General features: G+C 37.8%; 1 pseudogene; it reads right to left on the minus strand.

Annotated features, from left to right (window-relative positions):
• Positions 1-338: 338 nt before the first annotated feature.
• Positions 339-2,700, minus strand: LOC149244266 (uncharacterized; annotated as a pseudogene).
• Between the last annotated feature and the right edge of the window lie 14,783 nt (positions 2,701-17,483).

Below are 17,483 nucleotides of genomic sequence, written 5' to 3' on the forward strand. Positions count from 1 at the left end.
AGAGTAGTTATCTCTTGTTTTTGTTTGCCAACAATTTCTACTATTAATTTCTAGATAATTGTGTACTAGACTCATCTACTAGCTTCCCAGATTGCTTTCATATTTATCTTTCTTTTTATCTTTGTAGAATTGTTTGTATGGCAAAAGCATTATCTATTTAGATCATTAAAATTGAGGGCAAAAGGAAAGGAAATTAACCAATTACAGCAAAATTAATACCCAATGGTTGTGCTGTTTTTGAATATACATATTGAAAACTTATTGTCATACTTGATCATCCAATTTTAGTTTATCGAGTTTAAAATTAATATTCAGATGACTATTCATTACTCATATCTCTACCACAAGAAAAACAATTTCACATCACTAATAGCAAGTCAAATACCTTTCTGACTCATCTCCTCTCCCTCTTATTTCCCAACACCTAAATAATAGATCCCAAAGATGTCATCTTGCATCTACAGCACATAACGAGCGCCCACTATCAAATTATCCCAAACATCCTCACCCGTCCTAGTCGTCAAAGCAAGTCCACCTGGTTCTCTCCTTACTTACTTATTATTCTTCCACACTAGTGCATCTTCCAAGATGACCAACCAAATTGCAAACTCAAACTTGAAATTTGACCCCTTGTACAACATGAGAAATCTCTTTTGCGCACTTATGATGTAGCGCACTAACACTCCACCCTCATCCCAAGACCATGCATCCTGGCATAATAAAATGTTTCCAACCTTCTACTAGTTTCTACCATTGTCGTAAATTGTCATGCCCACTAAGAAAAACCTATCCTGAATAACCAACTAGATTCTCTAATTTGATATATCATGAACATCCACCTCCCTTCATTTCTAGGAAAAACCCTTGGCCAAGAGATGTCATTCTAATCACAGTTACTAAGCTCCCCAACGTCGAGCACCAACCCTTCTATGTTGTCAATGTGGATTTTTTCAGCAAAAGAAGCCAATCCTGACAATAATTGCCTCCCCCAACCTACCACCTACCGAAAGTGAAATTGTTAATTTTCCCACGAGTTTAAAATTTGACAGTGAAAATTGAAAAAAAATGTAAAATTAAATATATCTTCACTATTCAATCTGAAAACTCACATCTAATTCCAAAATATACACACTTATCATCACAATTATTATTTATTATAAATTTAGCACAATAATTTACCAATCAAATTTAACATAAAATTCAAATTTAAAATTATCTACCTTTTCAATAAAAATACAATAAGTTTTTCATTGGGTATTTGAAATTAGATGAAAAGTATATAAAACTTATCTCTGACTATTCATGTTATTGCTCGTCAACTATGTAAATCAAAGCTATTGCTCCTTAACAATGTAAACTAAAATTATATTAGCATATAGTTGAAACGAAGAATGTAAACTAAAATTATATTCTAGCATATAGTTGAAACAAAGAAGAAAATGTTAGGGAAGGAGCAGAAGTTCATGTTATTGTAGATGTACATGAAGAAAAGTCCCATAAAATCATTATCGTTATCTTTGGTCTGTGGCTATCTTAGATTATAGGTTGGAAATAAACATATGTCTAACAACTTAGATGATTTCCTTTTATATGCTTCATTAAATTGTTAATATTAAAGTATGGATTAATTAAAAAGGTTAATAATTAACATAAAATTCAAATTTAAAATTATTTACCTTTGCAATAAAAATACAATAAGTTTTTCATTGGGTATTTGTAATTAGATGAAAGGTATATAAAACTTATCTCCTGACTATTCATGCTATTGCTCCCCAACTATGTAAATCAAAGTTATTGCTCCTCAATAATGTAAACTAAAATTATATTAGCATATAGTTGAAACGAAGAATGTAAACTAAAATTATATTCTAGCATATAGTTGAAATGAAGAAGAAAATGTTAGGGAAGGAGGAGAAGTTCATGTTATTGTAGATGTACGTGAAGAAAAGGCCCATAAAATCATTATCTTTATCTTTGGTCTGTGGCTATCTTATATTATAGGTTGGAAATAAACATATGTCTAACAACTTAGATGGTTTTGTTCCATATGCTTCATTAAATTGTTAATATTAAAGTATGGATTAATTAAAAAGGTTAATAATTAACATAAAATTCAAATTTAAAATTATTTACCATTTCAATAAAAATACAATAAATTTTTCACTAGGTATTTGAAATTAGATGAAGAGTATATAAAATTGTTGACACCTAATCCGAAACGGATGGGTGAACTGGACAGTCATCTAGAAGATGAACTGATCCGTTTTATTTTTGTATATAAACATGAGTTAGCTAATGAATAACATCAATCAGTTTTCTCTCTTGTTCAATGTGGAGTTACCCTGGTCTGACATGGTATCAGAGCACAGGTCCCAGAAATAGCTGTAACTCCTCTGCCAGGTTTCTGCTGCCTCATGAAACCTCTGTCCTGAGAGACTGCGCATCCGTTTTCTCTGAGAGACTGCGCATTTTTTTTGTATAAATGTTTGCATGAATTCGCTGCCCCTCTCTGCGCTGCCTCTGACCTGACATATCTGTCCATAATCCAACGCATCTGTTCATCCGTTTTTCTTGAGTACGCTGCTCTCCCATATACACTCTGCTCGCAGCACCGGTCCCCTCATGGTCCCGTCGGATGTTTTCTGAGTTGCCACGGCCTCCGTCGAAACTTTCATCACTGTGGAAGAGGCGCGGGGTCATTACCAGTCTATAGGTACTGTTTTCTGCCGTGTCTATACCTGTACACATTCACGCACTCTCCAATACTTCCAGTCCTTCCAGAACTCTTTCCTTTCATTGCATAGGTTGGTTTCCAAAGATCACTAGTCTGCTCTCTGTTGAAGATCGATACAAGTTAAATACTGGACATGCATGGGCCATTTTGAAGAGATTGGGAAACCTCTTCAACATTACGACTCCGGGAAGCTCTACTCTCTTCATCTGAAACACCCATTCTCTCATGCCCTCAATGTTAGATGGGTTTCTTCTGACTGACATGTATCATTGCCTTATCTTTACGGTGTTCATTCGCATTGTCAAGATCATTGCATATCAAATTCACAGGACGTTGCGATTCCGTGGATGTATCATTGCTTTGTCTGCCTATAGTATCAAAGCCTTTGTGCGTCTGACGTTTTGGATCTGCGGATTATAAATTTTATGGTCTCTGTGTTTGAGCTACAAAATTTTTGGGTCTTTGCGTGGTTAGTTGTTTATCAAGGGCTGCCTTCCAAAGCTCGCTTTTCCAAAAGCCGGTTGTGAGAATCAAAGACCTTGAAGCATCAATGCGCTATTCAAAATACTTCTCTGTTTTGAATGCGCTGTTCAAAGAACTTTATGTTTGAGTTTTTGAATGCGCTGTTCATACATTCGTTCTCTATTTCAAAGTCTTTCCAGTAGTGCTCTTCATCTATTTTCAAGCGAAATGTTTTAGAGCCTTTTGATGTATGAAGGAAAATGGAACACCATTGAATCTGTTCTCAAGTAAAAGACTATTTTAAACAGATAATTACATAACTGATGCATTGTTACATACAGAGGTTACATACAGAGGATGGAGTCAAATATGGTTGTTGTGGGAAGATTGTAACATCTGACGTTGTATGGTAACAAAACTGTGTTTAGTAGTTCAAATAGTATTGCGGTGTCTTTCAAAGTGTTTATATATATATCATTCAAGGCAGTTTTCAAAGCATTCAAGTTATATCAGACAGAGTGTTTATATATCAGTCAGAGTGTTTATATCAGTCAGAGTGTTTTATATCAAAGCATCTGTAGTATTGCATGATATATATTGAAGTGATCCTTGAGATTTTTTTCTCTCAAAACATAGTAATATTTCTGATATAAGAAATGTTGATGCAAATGCATAAGGCTGTGGCATAAGGATTTTTTTTAGCAGAAATTTTTTCTATCAACAGAAGTTTTTTAGCAGAGATATTTTTACAGAATGCATTCAATCATTTCTATGGTAGGAATAGTTCTCACTGGCAAGGAGAACTATTCTGAATGGTCTCGGATGGTAAAACACACCCTCATCTACAATGAGCTGTGGAAAGGAGTGTGTGTCGGAGAAGAAGACAAAGACCCTGTGCAGCCTACATCAGATAAAGAACTTGTCATTTGGGAAAACAAGAACAACAAAGCCTATGCATTGATCGCAGCATCTGTAAATGAGGAAGTAAGTCGTCATATTTCATCCTATTCCACTGCCTTTGAAGCTTTACAAAAGCTGAAGGAACTCTATGATACACATTCTGCACTTGAAGTTGTTCAGCTCATGATTAAACTCTTCACTCTTGAACTGAAAAATAATGATCCTCTTGCTCTTGCATCTGAAATAAAGTCTATAATGCATGATATTCAATCCACTAAGGTTGAGCTGGATATCTCTCTTATTGCCTTTCTCAAAGCACTCTATCCTACCTACTCTAATTATCTTGAGTCTTTACAAGCAAATGGAAATCTTAAAGATATAACCTTTGACACTCTTGTGAAAACATTTGTTGAAAGAGAGAAAGCCTTTGGAAAGAAAACAGTCCCTAAATCTTCTGAAGAGACTGTTTGCCTTGCTCATAAAGAAAAGCATCCTGCTCAAGATTCTACAAGAGGAAGAGGTGGACGAAGAGGAAGAGGAAGATACTTCAGAGGCAGGGGGGGCAGACATCCTCAAGCAGAAAATGCAGATCTGCATGGCATTCGCTGCAAACGAAATGGATCACATGATGCTTCTACATGCAAGCTACCACGGGACAAGGTTGAGCAGAGAAGAAACCAGCAGAAAGGTAAAACTGATGACACAGACAAAGGTAAAGCACCTGAATCCGCTCACTATATTGAGGCACAATGTAACATTGGAGTAAATGAAGACTTGTTTAATGCTTCACTTGCTTCTTCGAAAAATGACTGGTTGCTTGATTCAGGAGCAACCTGTCATATGACTCATAGGAAAGATTTTTTTGAAGATTTCACTGACAATGTTGATGGAACAGTATACTTTGCAGATCAGTCAAAAATCAAGCCATCAGGGCTTGGCACAATCAGGCTTAAACTGCCTGGTCTTCCAGACTTTCTTCTGGATCATGTTCTATATCTCCCACAGCTCAAGAGAAACTTGCTATCCCTGGTCCACATCCGCCAGCAAGGTCACTCCATTCACATGTTTGATGGCAAGCTTGAGGTAAGAAAGGCATCTGACCACTCACTTGTCATGAGGGGTATAGAAGAAGAAAGACTTCTTAAACTGCAAGGAACCTCTGCTCATGCACAACATTTCTCATATATTTCTCATCATGAAGAAGGTGCACTTCCATCAAGTTTATTATGGCATGCTAGATTTGGACATTCAAACTATGATAGTCTCCGCTTGTTGAAGAAAAATGGTGTTGCTGGTTTTCCTATAATTCCTAGAAAACATAAACAATGTGATGCTTGCATTCTAGGAAAGCATAACAAACAGTCTTTTCATTATTCACATTCAAGAGCACATAGGAAGCTTGAACTTATTCATTCAGATTTATGTGGTCCAATGCCTGTTCCTTCTGCAAATGGAAATAAATATATCATGACATTTATTGATGATTACACCAGAATGTGTTGGGTTTACTTATTGAAGAACAAATCTGATGCTTTTCAAACATTCAAGAATTTTCATAAGTGGATTTAAAATGATGCACAATCTCATATTGGGTCTATTCGCACTGATAATGGAAAAGAATATACATCAAATGAATTTGAACACTATCTTCGCCAACATGGGATTAAACATCAAACAACTGTGCCTTATAATCCTCAACAGAATGGTGTAGCTGAAAGAATGAACAGAACAATTTTGAATATGGTACGCTCCATGCTTTTCTTCAAAAATGTAAAGACAATGTTTTTGGCTGATGCTGTTCTATGTGCTGCATATATAAAGAATAGATGTCCATCTAGTGCTATAAGAAACAAGACTCCTTATGAATTATGGTATGGACATGTTCCTTCGGTAAAACATCTCAGGATTTTTGGTTCCACTTGTTATGCTTTAATACCAAAGGTACATAGAAACAAACTTGGTGCTAGAAGTCGTAAGTGTATCTTCCTGGGGTATTCAAACACATCTAAAGCATATCGCCTCTATGATGAAGTAAATAAAAAGTTCGTTTTATCCAGAGATGTCATTTTTCTTGAATCATCCAAATCTGACAGTGTTGTTGAGCGGCAACTTGATCGCTTGGATAAATTCACAAAACCAAAATCATTTCAAGAGTTTGATAATCAGATTCCACATCTTGAAGGGGGGATTCCTATACTAGATCAACATGTGGAATCTTCTTCTGAAGAACAATCTCCCCTGCATGACACTCCAACAACGAATGATGCTTTAAGTGATGTAATTGATAGAATTGGGAGACTTAATCTTGATTCGGTCCCAACTCAATCAACAGAACAGCCTGGACCATCTCAGAAAGGTCCCCCAAAGTGGCTGACAAAGACACTTGAAAGTGTTCATCCTGATGAAATTGGAAAAACAGGAACCAGAAATATAAACCGACAAGATGGAGGTGATGTAGATAACTCTAATTCACCTGTTGATATGGATGTCACTTATGATTGTGAATTGAACTTGTCTACAGATTTTGAACCAACTTCCTTCAAAGAAGCTGCTTCTCATGATGAATGGAAAGAAGCGATGCAGAAGGAGTATGATGCCCTCATAAAGAATGGCACTTGGAAGCTGGTTGATCCTCCATTTGGAACCAAACCAATTGGCTGCAAGTGGGTCTACAAGAACAAGTACAAAGCTGATGGCTCACTTGACAAGCACAAAGCCAGGCTTGTGGCAAAAGGTTTTGCACAGAAGGAAGGGGTCGATTATGAGGAAAATTTTGCTCCCACAACAAAATGGGCCACCATCCGGACACTCTTTGCACTAGCTGCTCAGAACGGTTGGAAAGTCCATCAAATGGATGTAAAAACTGCATTCTTGAATGGAGATCTAAAAGAGAATGTTTTTATGTCCCAGCCTGAAGGATTTGCTGTGAAAGGACATGAACACAAAGTATGCAAACTTGTGAAGTCCTTGTATGGCCTCAAACAAGCACCACGAGCCTGGTATGAAAAACTAACTGAGCATCTTCTGAAACTCAACTTCAAACATTTTGATCTTGATGATGCAACTTTATTTGTCAAGAAAGTTGGCAAAACAGTTGTATATCTTGTGGTATATGTAGATGATCTTTTAATGACAGGGAACAATGAAAGCTATATTGCATCCATAAAGAAAGAATTAGGAAAAAAATTTGAAATGACTGATTTGGGCTATGTTCATTACTATCTTGGCATTGAAGTAACCCAACATCCAAAGTCCATATTTCTTTCTCAAAAGAAATACATTGGAGATTTGTTAAACAGATTTGGCATGACAGAGTGCAATCCCCTTTGTACTCCAATGGAACAAAACTTGAAGCTCACATCTATTGAAGGAAAGGAATTTGAGGATGCAACAAAGTATAGACAGCTTGTAGGAAGTCTCATCTACCTCACTACTACCAGACCAGACATTTCATTTGTTGTTGGAATCCTCTCCAGGTTCATGCAAAAGCCTTGTGAGGGACATTGGTCTGCTGCAAAAAGAGTTCTAAGGTACTTGAAGGGAACTCAAGACCTTGGAATCAAGTATACACAGGTGGACGACTTCAACTTGATTGGATACTCTGATTCAGACTTCGATGGAGACAAAGAAACTGGGGTATCTACTTCAGGATATGCTATGAGTCTTGGATCAGGAGTTGTCTCCTGGAGATCACGCAAACAATCAGTACCAGCAGATTCCACAACAGAAGCAGAATATGTGGCAGCAGCTGAAGCAACGAAAGAAATTGTGTGGCTCAGGAAAATTCTTGAAGATTTGCAAGTAAAACAAATACAATCAACTCCACTCATGATTGATAACACATTTGCAATAAAGTTGGCCAAGAACCCAAAGTTCCATGATCGTACTAAGCACATCAATACTAAATATCATCTGATCCGACATCATGTTGAGACCAAAACAATCCATCTCCGTCATTGTTCCACAAACGAGAAAATTGCAGACATCTTCACCAAAGTGCTTGGAAGAGAAAAGCTTGAAAGATTCAGAACGATGCTTGGACTCACCAACATCCCTTCAGATTAAGGGGGGGAATTTTGACACCTAATCCGAAATGGATGGGTGAACTGGACAGTCATCTAGAAGATGAACTGATCCGTTTTATTTTTGTATATAAACATGAGTTAGCTAATGAATAACATCAATCAGTTTTCTCTCTTGTTCAATGTGGAGTTACCCTGGCCTGACAAAAACTTATCTCCTAGCTATTCATGCTATTGCTCCTCAACTATGTAAATCAAAGCTATTGATCCTCAACAATGTAAACTAAAATTATATTAGCATATAGTTGAAACGAAGAATGTAAACTAAAATTATATTCTAGCATATAGTTGAAACGAAGAAGAAAATGTTAGGGAAGGAGGAGAAGTTCATGTTATTGTAGATGTACATGAAGAAAAGGCCCATAAAATCATTATCGTTATCTTTGGTCTGTGGCTATCTTAGATTATAGGTTGGAAATAAACATATGTCTAACAACTTAGATGGTTTCCTTTCATATGCTTCATTAAATTGTTAATATTAAAGTATGGATTAATTAAAAAGGTTAATAATAAAATAAAACACAATAACATCCATTCAAGGATATGGAACATGAAAAATGACACACTATAACATTAATACCAACGACATATAATACGATTCTCATGGTCTAGAAGGTGAATCCAAACAATTCATTTTCATCATGGAAACATAAAAATAAAAGGATGATACACAGTAAATTAAGTGTGTACAAATCCATAATGTCAAGGATGAGTGTAAGGTGATCTTTTGTAATAATTCATTTTGGGTTGTATAGATGTGAAATAGTAATGAGTATTATTGCGTAAATTTTTATTGTTTTAGATTTAGAGAAATCAGTTTAAATTATTTAAATGAAATTTAGGTTAAATTTAATTAGTTATTGGTGTAGTTATATAAATAAAATGGTTGGTAAATGTTGATAGAGATTATTGTATAATTTTTCAATTGGGTTTTGAGTCAAATAGAGGAGTCATCTAAGTGCTTTTATTTCAAAAATTGGTTTGCAATGCATATTTGGTGTTCGATGAATTATCTTTGAATAGGAAGGAAGGGTAGTTAGCTCTTTTTTTGTTTGCCAACAATTTCTACCATTAATTTCTAGATAACTGATATGAAAATGAAACTTGATCGTCCTCTAACACTTAGTTGAATAAATTTGGGTATTAAAAATGGTCTCTTAGATAGTAAATCATTCAAATATAAATAGTTGAGTTTTCAATGAACTTAAAGATTAAACAAAATCATGTGAAACACAACATGACAAAAATGAAGAAGAGAATAACCATGTAACAATGGATTTCACACCTCATGGGCTATGTCTTTGTGCCCTTCTCCAATGGTTAGGCCGCTTTATTAATCTCAGCAACAAAAAGAGTACATTACAAATATTTGACTCATAAAGTAAACCTCCTTCTAGAGTGGCTCTTGTTTCTCCTACACAAAATTGTTTTCCTTCAGAGAAATTTCACTCACAAGTTGACTCAACAACAAAGAAAATGATGGTGTCAAAAGGAAAAGGGCTCTCTCACTAAACGTGGCAATAGTTCCTTATACTCATTCGAAGATCAAGAAGCACAAATCTAACAGCTTCATAATGAAGTGTTGAAATATTTTTTTTCCCACAAACATACTGAGAATGAAAATGGTTGCTCTAATGAAGAAATGGTTGTTGCAGATGTGTCTAGAAGGTTGGAAAACCCCTGTCTGGGCTCTTTCCATGCTCAAAAAGGTTCCCATATGACTTCAAAAAGCCATGAAATGGTCTTTGTCTTGCAAATTAAAAATAATTGGCTCTTCAAATTGTCCAACATACAGTGCTGAAATCACAAAAATAAGGTTGTCAGTGAGTTCAAAACACCCAAAAACACTTGTGTAAGCTCTTCTTGGGCTCAAAAAGACTAAAAATGACCAAGTTACGCCTCCTAAAACATTTCTATGTTGTATTTCCTATAAAATGGCAAAACTGGATAACTGTGCGACAGAATCCACCTTTTCGCTAAACGTCGAGCGATAATTTTGCGTCAGACCGACACTAATTTCGCCGTAAATGGTGCAATTTGTCGCATTGTTTAAAAGTACCAATATGGCCTTATCACCGAGTTTTTAGCCCCTATGGCCGGTCATATGGCCACATAAGACCAGAGCCTAAGCTAACCACCCGACCCTGTCAGCTTCACTTCATTGCGGTCACATGGGCATTAATAGGATCGTGGGTTGGGCTAACTGCCCGCCCTTGCTGTCTTGGCTCCCGTCGCTAGACTCTGGTCATGTGGTGTTTGATAGATCCAGGGGTTAGGCTAACTGCTTACCCCCTCTGACTACACCTTGAGTTGTATGGTATGGCATGTAACCAGGGGCCAGCCCCCCAAATGCGCTCGAACTTGGCAATAAATTTAATCGCCACCACTACATAGTTAAGTCTCATTCGCATGGTGTAACAGTAATTCATTATGTTGGTTCACCATAGGTCACAAGGTCAAACCCTATTGGGCGAGTTAGTCAATCAACAAAAACTTTGGCATGCTAATTGAGGGCCACGTGGCACCCTCCCATTGGGCTATGTGGCGCCTCATCATTGGCCCACTTCACAACCCTTCAACCAATCAGAATCTGCCACCTAGCCTCATATGGTCATGCCACATGGTATCACAAGATTGGCCCTTCTAACACCATACCTCCATAGTCAAATGATGATGTCAATTGTATAGCCTACCCAATCAGCAGCCCAGTCACTGTAAGTTGACTTTTCAACTATTGGGAAAAAACTTCAGAACTCAATAGCTTTCTCATATGATGTCAGATTGAGGAGATTCAAGCATCGTTGGGATTCGAATGATGAGATCTACAATTTTTCACTAGGTTTGGGCAATTCTGAACACTTTTATTTTTTAGTCTAATTTGATCCCCTAGATTGTTCTGGATCATTCCTCCCCCCTAGGAAGCTTTTGAACCACCGAAATCTTGTTTTTACTTAGAGGGTAAGTGAGGATACATCTCCTTCACTTTCCCTATCTCTATCCACCTTACTCTACTTGGATTCGTACCTTTGAGCCCCATTTGAAAGTACTCCACATTTCCTTTGTGTGAAGTCCTTATACTCCTATCAAGAATTGTGACTTATTTCAATTCTTATAAATATTCAGGAGAAAAATATGCAATGGATGGAATATTAACATTTTCTTCACGACCATCTTTCCTTGGCGGCTCACATGATCTTCGCCTTGAATTCTTGCTAGCATACAACTAAACATGTTCTTCCACTTGGAAATTGTAATCAAATCGATGCTTTTCCATGCATTGATTTGTATATTTATTTTCCTTTCATAAGTTGCACTTGTACTCTTTGATATACATCTATATGTCCATCTTCTGAAAAATATTTGCCAAAGATAAAATGTAAAATATGTCGGGTTGTGTTATATTCTTTCCATGACTAGCCCACGTAGTTAACCGGGGGGTTAGAGGGGGGGCGGAGCACCCCCTTCGTTGTGCTGATTGTGTAGCGGGGGGGTCACAGGGGGTTTGAGGTGTACCCGTAACCCCACTTTATGGGGTCCGAGGCAGCGCACTGGAAAATTTTGGTTTTGGACCCTATGTTAGGTCGGGTGAACCCACCTATGGTTTTGTGCATGATTTTCGCACATGTTTTTTGGACACGATGGTTTTCGGTCCATGGTATTGAACGTGATGGTTTTTGGTCCATGGTATTGGATGCTTCGACATGTATAAATATGTATTATAACATTGAAAGGAACATAATGAAAAAAATCAAGCTGGTAGTCTTGGTTTTGGGATCCAGGGGAAAATATCTGTGTATATGTGTTTTATGTGTTATGTTCTCGCATTGTTTATTTTCTGTGTTTTAGAATTCGTAAGCAGGTAATTTTTGTACGGGGTTAAAACCTACATTTGGTATCAGAGCAAATTTGGCTTCAAGGGGATGCCTTTGTTGCTGAGGCGTTTTGCTCGAGGCCTGTGGTAGACCCTGTTCAATGGGAGATTTGCGAGATCGATTTTGGTGGTGAAAGAAGATGGCGAGCAGTGGAAAGATAGAGATCAAGAAATTTAATGGTCAGAGTTTTGAGTTGTGGAAACTCAAGATGGAGGATCTGTTAGTGGATAAAGATCAGTGGATCGCAGTAGATCCGGGTACTAAACCAACGGGAGTGTCTAATGAAGAATGGAAGAAGTTGGATCAGAAGGCAAAGAGCACAATACGATTGTGTGTCTTAGATTCAGTATTGTTGAATGTATCAGGGGAAGCTACGGCGAAGGCTTTGTGGGACAAGTTAGGGACTTTGCACCAATCTAAGTCTCTGGTGAATAAATTGTTCTTGCGGAAAAAGTTGTATAACCTAAGGATGAAAGATGGAGACTCGGTGACAGAGCATCTAAACGCATTTAATACTGTGGTAAGTTAGTTAGCATATGTTGATATTAAAATTTCAGATGAAGATAAGTGCAACAGTTTGTTGTGTTCTCTACCAGATTCGTGGAATAGTCTGGTTATTGCAATAGGTAGCAATGCAACTGCCTTGCAGTTTGATGAAATATTATCAGCCTTGCTGAAGGAGGAGATGAGACGGAAAAATATGGAGAGCCAAAATGATGATGCCTTGTCTATACGAGGACGGTCCCAGAACAGAAACAAAAATAAGTCATCGAGTGGGAGATCTAAATCTAGAGGGAGATCTAAATCTCTAGGAAAACCTGTAAAGGTGGTGTGCTGGAAATGTGGAAAGGAAGGCCACTTTAAAAGGGACTATAAATCTAAAGCTCCTGACAAAGGAAAGGGATCTGATGAGGCTCCTTCTGTAGAGGCGAAAACCACCTCAGATGAAGGTGGGTATGTGTACTTGGCTTCTTCAAGTACACATGTAGATCATGAGGCATGGTTGATTGACTCAGGTGCATCCTTTTACTTCATTCCCCATAGAGAGTGGTTCTGCAAGTATGAGAAATATGATGGTGGTGATGTCTTCTTGGGGGATGACAGGAAGGCTAGAATCATTGGTCGCGGAAAAGTAAAGTTGAAGTTGCAAGGTGGAAGGGTTAGAATGCTTCCAGGTGTTCTACATATTCCTACATTAGCCAGAAATCTGATTTCTGTAAGCAAGCTGGATGATGCAGGTGTAAAAATAGTGTTCGAGAAAGATACCTGCAAAATGGTTTGGGGAGCACTGGTATTGATGTGGGGAGTTCGGATTGGAACTCTGTACAAGCTGCAAGGTAGCACTATTATTGATGGGTGCAATAGTTCTATGGTTCCTGAAAGTGGAGTAGAAAATCTAGTGGTCTCTAGAGAGAATACCATGCTGTGGCATCAAAGGCTTGGACATATTGGAGAGAAGGGCCTTCGAATACTTCATGGTAAAGGTATGGTAGAAGGTATGAGTAATAGCTCTCTGGATTTTGATTTCTGTGAAAATTGTGTATATGGGAAGCAGAATTAGGTGAGTTTCCCCTCTGGTGGTAAGAGGGCGAAACAAATATTAGAGCTTGTGCACAGTGATGTGTTTGGACCTGTGAAGGTTCCATCACTGGGTAAGTCTGTGTACTATGTATCATTTATAGATGACTTCTCAAGGAATACATGGATATATTTCCTGAAGAAGAAATCTGGAGTCTTTGACAGGTTTAAAGAATTTAAGGCTCTGGTGGAAAACCAGACAGAGAAGAAGATAAAGGTGCTGAGAATAGATAATGGTGGAGATTTTTGCAGCAAGGAATTTTAATAATTCTGTAAGAAGTGTGGTATATCATGGCAGAAGACTACTCCATATACACCTCAGCAAAATGGAGTTGCAGAAAGAATGAACAAGACGTTGATGGAAAGGGAAAGAAGCATGCTCAGTGGTGCCAGGTTAGGATAGGAATTTCGGGTAGAGGCGGTGGATATTGCATGTTACTTGGTCAACAGGTCACCTTCATCAGCGTTGGAGGATAAGACTCCACAAGAGGTATGGACTGGTAAGAAACCCTCTCTTTCACATCTAAGGGTATTTGGATGTGATGCATATGTACATGTTCTAAAGGAGAAAAGAACCAAGTTGGATAGTAAATCTGAAAAGTGCATCTTTATTGGGTATAAGGATGGTTTAAAGGGTTATAAGCTTTGGAACCTAGTAAAAAGGAAGGTTGTGTACAGCCGAGATGTGGTGTTCAGAGAGGTGAAAGATGTTATTAAACATGAAGTCCAACCAAAGGAACCTAAGAAGATAGAGTTTGAGCTAAAGGAGGAATAATCATACTCTACAATAGACGAGGAATCAGAAGATGAAGAGCCACAAACTCCGGCTATGAGAAGATCAGTTCGATAAAGAAGGCAGCCGGAAAGGTATATTCCATCTGCTTTCTATTCAAATTTTGTTTTGTCTGTCACTGATGATGATCCTAGAACTATGAAGGAAGCAGTAGATTCAGAAGATGCAAAACTCTGGAAAGAGGCCATGGTTGATGAAATGGCATCTTTGCACAAAAATGAGGCTTGGGATTTGGTGGAGATGCCAGCTGGAAGGAAATCCATTGGCAGCAAATGGGTGTTCAAAAAGAATACAAATGCAGAAGGAAAAGTCGAGAAATACAAAGCTCGATTGGTAGCAAAAGGTTATTCGTAGGTGCTGGGAATTGATTTTGGTGATATTTTCTCTCCTATTGCCAAGGTAACCTCTATTAGATTACTTTTATCTGTTGTTGTTGCTTTTGATTTTTAGGTAGAACAGATGGATGTGAAGACATCATTTCTTCACGGGGATCTGGAAGAGGAGATCTACATGAAGCAACCTGAAGGCTTTTTGGTGAAGGGTAAGAAAGAACTGGTATGCAAGTTAAAGAAGTCTTTGTATGGGTTAAAACAGTCACCAAGGATGTGGTATCAGAAGTTTGATACATTTATACGGGGACTTAGCTTCACCAGAAGCAAAGCAGATCACTGTGTGTATTTTAAATTAATTGGTGACCGTGTTATTTATCTGGTCTTGTATGTGGATGATATGTTTCTGGTTGAAAATGGCAAAGAAATTATCCAGGATTTGAAGACCCAATTGTCCTCCAAATTCGACATGAAAGATATTGGTACTGCAAACTATATTTTGGGCATGGAAATTAAAAGAGATCGTACAAAGAGGAAGCTCTGGTTAAACTAGAGGAAGTATGTTGAGACAATACTGCAGAGGCTTAATATGCAGGATAGTAAATGGATGAAGGTTCCTATTCCAGTAGGTGTGAGGTTATCTACTGAACAGTGTCCCAAGACACAAGAAGAGGAAGAGGACATGTACTGTGTTCCATATGCAAGTGCAGTCGGTAGCCTGATGTATGCAATGGTCTGTACTAGACCAGACATTTCACATGCAGTGGGAGTATTGAGCAGGTTTATGTCAAAACCAGGGAAGGAACACTGGACAATAGTGAAGTGGGTTTTCAGGTATTTGCGTGGCACTAGTGATTATGGTTTATGCTACTAAGGAAGACCGGGATTGGACAGAGTGTTGGATATTCATGGCTTTGTTGATGTAGACTAGGCTGGAGATCTAGATCAGAGAAGATCTACAAGTGGGTTTGTGTTTAACCTATTTGGAGGTGCTGTCAGTTGGATGAGTAAGAAACAATCTGTAGTGGCACTATCAATTACAGAGGCAGAATACATGGCAACCACTCATGCAAGCAAGGAAGCAGTTTGGTTGCAGAGATTATGTTCAAGTATGGGGTTAGTACAGGAAGCCATAAGGATAGACTGTGGCAGCCAAAGTACAATTTTCTTGGCAAAGAACCCTGCATATCATTCAAAGACAAAGCACATTGATATTCAGTATCACTTTTTGAGGGATATGATAGAAGACAAAAAGGAGTTGCTGGTAAAGGTGGACAATTTGAAGAATACTGCAGATGCATTGACAAAATTTGTGAGCTCTGAGAAGTTCTCTTGGTGTAGAGAAACAATGGGCGTTTCAGGGCTGGAAAAATGACTAAGCTCTCTTGTGGCCCCCTGTGGAAAGAAAACAACAAGTGGGAGAATGTTGGGTTGTGTTATATTCTTTCCACGACTAGTCCACGTAGTTAACCAGGAGGTTAGAGGGGGGACGGAGCACCCCCTTTGTTGCGTCGATTGTGTAGTGAGGGGGGGTCACAGGGGGTTTCAGGTGTACCCGTAACCCCACTTTATGGGGTTCGGGGTAGCGCCCTAGAAAATTTTGGTTTTGAACCCTATGTTAGGTTGGGCAGACCCACCTATGGTTTTGTGCATGATTTTCGCACATTTTTTTTGGACGCGATGATTTTTGGTCCATGGTATTGAACGTGATGCTTTTCAGTCCATGGTATTGGATGCTTTAGCATGTATAAATATGTATTATAACATTGAAAGGAACATAATGAAAAAAATCAAGCTGGTAGTCCCAGTTTTGGGATCCAGGGGAAAATCTTTGTGTATGTGTGTTTTATGTCTTATGCTCTCGCATTGTTTATTTTCTATGTTTTAGAATTCGTATGCAGGTAATTTCTATATAGGGTTAAAACCTACAAAATAGACTTTGGAAAATAACTCAAAAAAGCTTCAAATAGAAATACTTGCATAGATGAGTGCTTCACACAATTATAGAATGCTTGATGTAATATAAATGCTCATCCCAAATTTAGGATGCTTACCACAATATCCATGAAGGAAATGCATTTGTTTACAATATGTCATGAATTTGAATCTCAAATTCCCATACAAGTTGTCTTAACAACAAGCCAAAATAACATAACATGCCAAAGAAAACACAGTTGCATATAAGTGATTTACTCACAACATCACTTTTACAAAATACCCAGCTATGGGGACATGAAACATGTGGAAAACAAAAGAAATGAAATATTTAATTAGACAAATATTCCAACCATTTCTTACCCAACCAAGCTAGGGAGTTTTCATTATGCCTTTCACTTTATTCTGGAGCTGCTTCTGGAATGGGTATAGTGTGCCTCACACTTTCATCTTCCTTCTCTTCTTCAGGTGATTTTATGTCCTTCTTTGGATGAAGATGTGGATGAATATTCCAACATTTATCAATCCAATGCCCACTTATGTTACAAGAGTGAAAACATCTTTGGGATCATTTCTTAGTAAAATTGTCTTTGAACTTGGAAGAGGACTTTCCTTCCTAGTCTCACTCACAATCAACATATTCATTTCCTTGACTAATGCTTTCCTTTTTTGGCACTTGGCTACACAATGGTTAGGTGCTCGACAAAAAGTGCAAGGAAACACATTCCACAACATTTTATTCAGATCATTATATTGTTCATACTCATAGAGAACCTTTGATAATCAGGACATTTATAC

Source organism: Pinus tabuliformis, chromosome 8, assembly GCF_031772625.1.
Source record: "Pinus tabuliformis cultivar Carrire ecotype Pingquan chromosome 8, CPIR1, whole genome shotgun sequence".
NCBI lineage: Eukaryota > Viridiplantae > Streptophyta > Pinopsida > Pinales > Pinaceae > Pinus > Pinus tabuliformis.